This window comes from Chelonoidis abingdonii, chromosome 17, assembly GCF_003597395.2.
Source record: "Chelonoidis abingdonii isolate Lonesome George chromosome 17, CheloAbing_2.0, whole genome shotgun sequence".
Classification (NCBI taxonomy): Eukaryota; Metazoa; Chordata; order Testudines; family Testudinidae; genus Chelonoidis; species Chelonoidis abingdonii.
In genome coordinates, this window is record NC_133785.1 from 5,554,661 (window position 1) to 5,562,127 (window position 7,467).

Consider the following 7,467-nt stretch of genomic DNA (forward strand, 5'->3'; position numbering starts at 1 on the left):
GAAATTAAGGCATTACTGTAGGAGTTATTCTGCAAACACTTATGCCAAAGTAGCACATGCTAAAAACAACAAAAGAATCTCATGCAGTAAAAACAACTACCATTTCTTCAACAGCAGAGTTGCATAACATTGCATTTTGCTTTTAGAAACATGAAAGTGACTATGGCTGAGTATGGAGTATAACTAAAAAATCTAAATGTATTTCACTTGGTGAAGCATAAATATTGTTTACTATGAAATGTCAAAATATTTGGTTGAAGATGATGTAGTATATAGCACTTATATGATACTTTCCCCAATTAGAACCCTAATGGCCAGATTCTGATGCCCTTATTCCTCAGGTAGCCTATTTGATTTGCCTGGTACCTTGTGTGGAGTAAGGTACTATCCATCAGGAGTAAGCATAGCTTCTTCTTATACATCTTAATTTCTCTTCTGCAATTCTCTTTGCAATTTGACTCTGAAAATTATTTTGGATTTTAGTTTGTATGGCAGACTGAACAACATATATCTGTACTATAAAGCCCATGAAGCACCAAGTGAACTCAGTAAACAGAATGAAAGGCCAACCTCATAATGAAAATTCTTCAGGGCAGGGACACTTCCTTTGCTATTTTTATGTAATTACATAAAGGTTCAGCACTCTTTGAGCGAAGATAATATTAAACTCTTCTCTAGTGAATAATGTCATGGGATCTTCATAACATCCACAAGTAGTTAAGATGTTACCTGTATCCTCTTTCAGATGTGTGTATCCCCAGCAGTATGTTGCCCTCTAGCACCAGACTGGAGTAGAAGTCAGGGGGTATTTTATTCAGAGCTATTTCAAAAGGATGAGGACAACCTTCTTCTGTTAAGTTTTCAGATCTCTCATCCAACAGACATTACACATTTTATTCATATACTACAGACCACCTGACCAGGATGATTGTGAAATGCTCAGGAAGATTAGAGAGACTATAAAAATAGAAAAACTCAATAACAATGGAGGCTTTCAACTATACTTCTATTGACTGACTGGGTACATGTTACCTCAAGATGGGATGCAGAGATAAAATTTCTAGACACTGTTGTGGAAGAACAACTGAGCTATCCCTCCCCCGGGACATAGGCCTATAGGTTTCTCCAACACTGTTGATGATTACTTCTTGGAGCAGCTAGTCCTGCACTCTACAAGAGGAGAGGCAATTCTTGATTTTGTCTTAAGTGGAACACAGGATCTGTTCCAAGAGGTGAATATAGCTGAACCCAGCTAGTAATAGCAATCATACTGTCATTCAATTTACCTTCCTTGTTGGGAGAGGGGAGATACCAAAAAAATCCACCATGGTAGCATTTAATGTCAGAAAGGAGAACAGAAAAATGAGGAAACTAGTTAAATGGAAATTGAAAGGAACAAACATAAGGGGGAAATGCCTGCAAGCTCCATGGAAACTTTTTTTTATAGGTACCCTAATAGCGGCTCCAATTAAATGTATATCCCCAAATTAAAAAAAAAAGTAGTACCACCAAAAAATGCTGCCATGGCTAAACAGAGTAAAAAGTGGTAGAGCAAGAAAGCATTCTTTAAAAATTGGAATTCAAATCCTACTGATGAAAATAGAATGAACCATAAACTCTAGCAAGTCAAGTGTAAAAGTATAACTAGGCAGTCTAAAAAATCATTTGAAGTGCAACTAGTAAAAGACTCAGAATAGACTTATTGGACACATACCTAATTTGTTGAGTCAACACAGCTTTTGCAAAAGAAAATCATGCCTCACCACTCTATTAGAATTCTTTGAGCAAGTCAACAAACATGTAGACCAGGGGTCGGCAACCTTTCAGACGTGGTGTGCCGAGTCTTCATGTATTCACTCTAATTTATGGTTTTGTGTGCCAGTAATGCATTTTAACCCTTTTAGAAGGTCTCTTTCTATAAGTCAATACTATATAACTAAACAATTGTTATATGTAAAGTAAATAAGGTTTCAAAATGTTTCAGAAGCTTCATTTAAAATTAAATTAAAATGCAGAGCCCCCCCGGACTGGTGGCCAGGACCCAGGCAGTGTGTGTGTCACTGAAAATCAGCTTGTGTGCCGTCTTCGGCACGCGTGCCATAGGTTGCTTACCCCTGATGTAGACAAAAGTGATCTAATGGATATAGTGTATTTGTCAAAGGCTTTCTGAAAGACTAATGCCCCTCACCAGAGGCCCTTAAGCAAACTAAGCAGTCATGAGATAAGAGGGAAGGTCCTCCCATGGATCGGTAACCAGTTTAAAGACGAGAAACAAAGAGTAGGAATACATGGGCAGGAAACAAAGGGTAGGAATAAATGGGCAGTTATCAGAATGGAGAGAGATAATGTAGCCTGATCTATAGATTATGTATTGATTTTATTGATGACTTAAGAATACCCAGTTATCACTTTGAGGGTTGATAGTTCTTGTCCCAAGATCAGGCCCAGTATTATTAAAATTATTATATAATTGTGTATCCTGATGTGTACAGTTGCAACATTCACACTATAGGAACTCTTCTATATTTATATATAGTTTATTAATATATCTAGCAAAGTCAAACACTCTAAATCAGTAAGGTAGACAGAGATAATACAGACTGTACATCTGAACATCCATATACTTACACCATCCCTTGCAGGACAACCTGAAATATTAGCCATCATCTTCCTCATCACCATCACCATCACCTTCATCATCTCCAGTGGCCATCATTCTGGCTCCTCCCAAGGGCAACATTTCTCTCCTATTGCACACAGGTTGGGATGTAACTTTTATAATATGTTATGCTGATGCCATTATATCTAATGCATATTCAGTAAGGGTATTTCCCCGCTTCCTTATTTGTATTTCCTCAATTTACTAATGTTGAGGTGTCCTTCTTGTATATGTTAGTATATTAATACATGTAACTACCATTTCAGCTCATGATCATACCGGTCACTCCTTGAGTAAGTAGATTTGAAGTTATTACTTCCATGTTCTTTGCGGTAGCATGTACAGGAACATTCTAACTCATACCAGTGAGCAAGCTCTTCTTGGTTCCCAAAATCTAAAGGTAACTGTTAATCTATGCCAAGGGTTATGATCTACTTAACCACACTTTTACATTAGCTGAAGTGTAAGTTAGTATCTTAGCCCTGGTCTATACTGGGGGGGCTCGACCTAAGATACGCAACTTCAGCTACGTGAATAGCATAGCTGAAGTCAGTATATCTTAGATTGACTTACCTGGCCATGAGGATGGCAGCGAGTTGACTGCTACCGCTCTCCCATTGACTCCGCTTACGCCTCTCGTGAGCTGGAGTTCTGGAGTAGACTGGGAGCATGTTCGGGGATTGATTTATCTGCATCTAGATGAGACACGATAAATCGATCCCCGATAGATAGATCTCTACCCACCGATCTGGCGGGAAGTGAAAACCTGCCCTTAGAATCATAGAATATCAGGGTTGGAAGGGACCTCAGGAACTCATCTAGTCCAACCCCCTGCTCAAAGCAGGACCAATCCCCAGACAGATTTTTGCCCCAGATCCCTAAATGGCCCCCTCAAGGTAGTGAAGGAAGAGTTTCATAATGAGGAGGTGTGTGTTCTGTTCAGCCTGGAAAAGAACCTCTAAGGGGTTTCTATAAATCATGAATCAGATGGAAAGACGACGTAAGGAAGTATTATTATATCCCGTGTCAACATAACACACAAACAGGATCACCAAATGAATTAATAGGTGAAGTTTAACCTAACAAAAGGAAGTATTTGTTCACACAATCAGTCAACTTGTGGAAAGTTTACAGAGCGATGTGGAAGCAAAAGCTATAACTAGATTTTAAAAAAAAAAAAGACTAATTCATGGAGGATGCTCCATCGGTGAATATCAGCCAATAATGGTCAGGCACATCCATGCTATTGGCGTGTCCTAAGCCTCGAGTGCCAGATGCTGGGAGTGAACAACAGGGATGGATTCACTTTGATCAACCTGCCTGTTTGTTCATTCTGTTGAAGCATGCTGAATTAGGCCACGTGCTCAGAACAAGCTACTGCGCTAGATGGCCACTGGTCTGAGCCGTAATGGCCTGTTGCTTATTTCTAAACAGGGGTGGCCACCTGTGGCTTCAGGCCACATGCGACTCGTCAGAAGTTTAATCATGTGGTCCTTGTATAGGGGCTGAATACAGGTGCCAACTTTTCCAGTGTGCCCCGGGAGTGCCTCACTATTCCACCCTGGCTCTGCCACAGCACTGGCTCCCTCCACCCTTTCCCTCCCCTCGCCCTCAACTGCCGGCGCTCTCGCTCCCCCATATTTGGGTTGAAGATGATGTAGTGTATGCATTATATGTACTTTCCCCCATTAGAACCTACATGGCCAGATTTGATGCCCTTATTCTCAGGGAAGCCTATCTTGATTGCCTGGTACCTTGTAGTGGAGAAGTTGACTATCATCAGGAGTAGGCTTTGCTTCTTCTTATCATTCTTAATTCTTCTGTCTGCAAGTTCTCTTTGCAATATTGACTCTGAATTATTTTGGATTTGTTTGCTATGGAGACTGACCACATCGTTCTTGCGTACTATCCAAGCCCATGAGCACAGTGAACTCAGTCAACAGGCATGAAGGCCAAGCTCTTAATGAAAATTCTTCAGGGCGGGCACTTCCTTTGCTTTTATGTATTACATAAAGTTCGCACTCTTTGAGCGAGAAGATTACTTTAACTCTTCTTCTAGTGCTAATGTCATGGACAAGAAGTTCATAAATCACAAGTCGTTTAAGATGTTACTTTATCCTCTTTCGTGTGATGTATCCCAGCAGTATCGTTGCCCTAGCACAGACTGGGTAGAAGTCAGGGTATTGTTATTCATGCTATTTTCAAAACGGCATGAGGCCCCTCTTTCTGTATTTTCAGGATCTTACCCTCCACAGACATTAGCCATTTTTTCATATATACGACACCTGCCGAGATGCTGAGTTGGAATCGCAGGCAGATTAAGAGACTATAAAATAGAAGAACTCAATAAGCGTGAGGTTTCAGACTTAGTAACTTCTATTGATTTGACTGCGGTACTGTTCTCAAGAGGATGCAGAGATAAAATTTAGACAACTGTAGTGGTAATTAAGACAATGAGCATGCCCTCCCCGGGCATGGCTATAGGTTTCTCCAACCTGTTGATGATTCTTTTGGAGCAGCTCGTCCTGCGCTCTACAGGAGAGTGGGCCGGTTGTGCTTTGTCTACGTGGACACAGGATGTGTTGCAAGAGGTCATATAGCTGAACCCAGCGTATAGCAGATATACTAGTATTCGCGAATTTTCCTCTCCTTTTGGGGGAGGGAGCTACCAACAAATCCCCAGATGGTAGCATTTAATGGTCGAAAGTGGAAACAGAAATGAGGAAAACTTTTAAATGGAAATTGAAAGAACAAACATCAGGCGGGAAGCTTCAAGGCTCCATGGAATTTTTTTCTGTACCCTATATGAAATAGCGGTCCAATTACATGTAATCACCAAATTACAAAAAAAAAGTCAAGTACCACCAAAAAATGCTGCCTGGCTACACGAGTAACAAGTGCTAGAGCAGACGCGCATTCTTTAAATTGAATTCAATCCTACTGATGACCTAGACTTGACCCATAACTGAGCACGTCACTTTAACGCTTACGCTACGGCAGCTTAAATCATTTGAACGCATAGTAAAACTCGATGACTTATTGGACACCATACCTATGTTGAGTCACCAGTTTGCAAAAGAAACTGCTGCCCTCCACTCTTCTCGAATCGTGCCTTGAGCAGGTCAACGCCTGTAGAAACAGGGTCGGAACCTTTGCGGCCGTGGTGAATGCGAGTTTCTGTATTACATCCTACTTTATGGTTTGTGTGACGTAGATGCATTTTACACCCTTTTAGAAGTCTCTTTCTATTAAGTATACTTATACTAACATTGTTATAGTAAGTAATTAAGGTTTAGAATGTCAGAGGCCTTCTTAAGAATTAATTTAAATGCGAGCCCCCCGGCCTGGGTGGCCACGGACCCGCGTGTGGTGTGTCACTGAAATCCGCTGGTGTGCGTCTTCGGCCCGCTGCATAGAGTTGCTTACCTGATGAGAACAAGTGATTTAATGGATTATAGTGTATTGTCAAAGACTTTGAAGACTATGCCCTCCAGAGGCCCCTTAAGCAACCACTAAGCATCGATGAGGAGAGGAGTCCCTCCCTGGATCGGATAACCGTTTAGACGAAGAACAAGAGTAGGATACGCATGGGCAGGAAACCAAGGGTAGGACATACATGGGCGCAAGTTGGTCGAATGGGAGAGAGATACGCTAGCCTGATCTACTAGATTCGTAGTGATTTTAATTGTGACTCGATCCCAGTATCATGTGAGGTGATTTCTTGTCCCAAGATAGGCCGAGTTTTTATTCAAATATAATTAATTGGTTCCCTGAGGTGTCAGTTTTTGCAACTTCCTAGGAGGACCTTTCGATATTTATATATACGTTTCTTACTTATTCGCAAAGTCACACACTCTATCAGTAGGTAGCCGAGATAATACAGGCTGTAATCTGACATCATATACTTACCCACCATCCCCTTGCATGGACACTGACTATTAGCTCATTTCACTCTCACTCACTACCTTCATCATCTCCAGTGGCCATATTCTGGCTCTCCAAGGTCAACATTTCTCTTCCTATTGCCACAGGTTGGATGTAACTTTTTTATCTGTCTATGCTGTCGCCTATTCTACTGCATATTCAAGTAAGGGTATTCCCGCTTCCTTATTTGTATTCCTCAATTCTAATGTTTGAGGTGTCCTTCTGAATCTATGTTATCGGTAAGTATTTATACCTGTACTTACATATTCAGATCTCATGATCATACGGTCTCCTTGACGTAATCAGTTTGAGTTATTAGCTATCCATGTTCTTCTGCCCGGTTGCATGTAACAGGCAGGGAACTTGCTACTCATCCAGTGCGCAAGCTCTTCCTTGTTCCAAACTCCTAAGGTACATGCTTATCTTTATGCAAGGGTCATGATCTCTAACACAATTTTTACTTAGCTGAAGTGTAAGTTCGGTATCTTAGCCGCTCGTCTATAGCTGGGGGGGGCTCGACTAGATAGCAATTCAGGCTACAGTGATGCATAGCTGAATGTCACGTATATCTTTAGATGGACTTACTGGACATCGAGGATTGGCACGGTTGCCTGCTCCCGCTCTCCTGACTCCGCTTCGATCTACGTGGCTGGCGTTCTGGAGTGACTGGGGATGTTCGGGATTATGTATCTGCTTCTAGATGGACCGATAACTCGATCACTGCCGATCGATAATCTCTAACCCGATCTGGCGGGAGTGGAAACCTGCCCTTAGAATCAGTAGATCTCAGAGTTTGGAGGGACCTTCTAGAACTATCTAGTCCACCCTGCTCAAGCCGGCCAATCCCCCAGACAGTTTTTGCCCGTCCTAAATGCCCCCTCAAG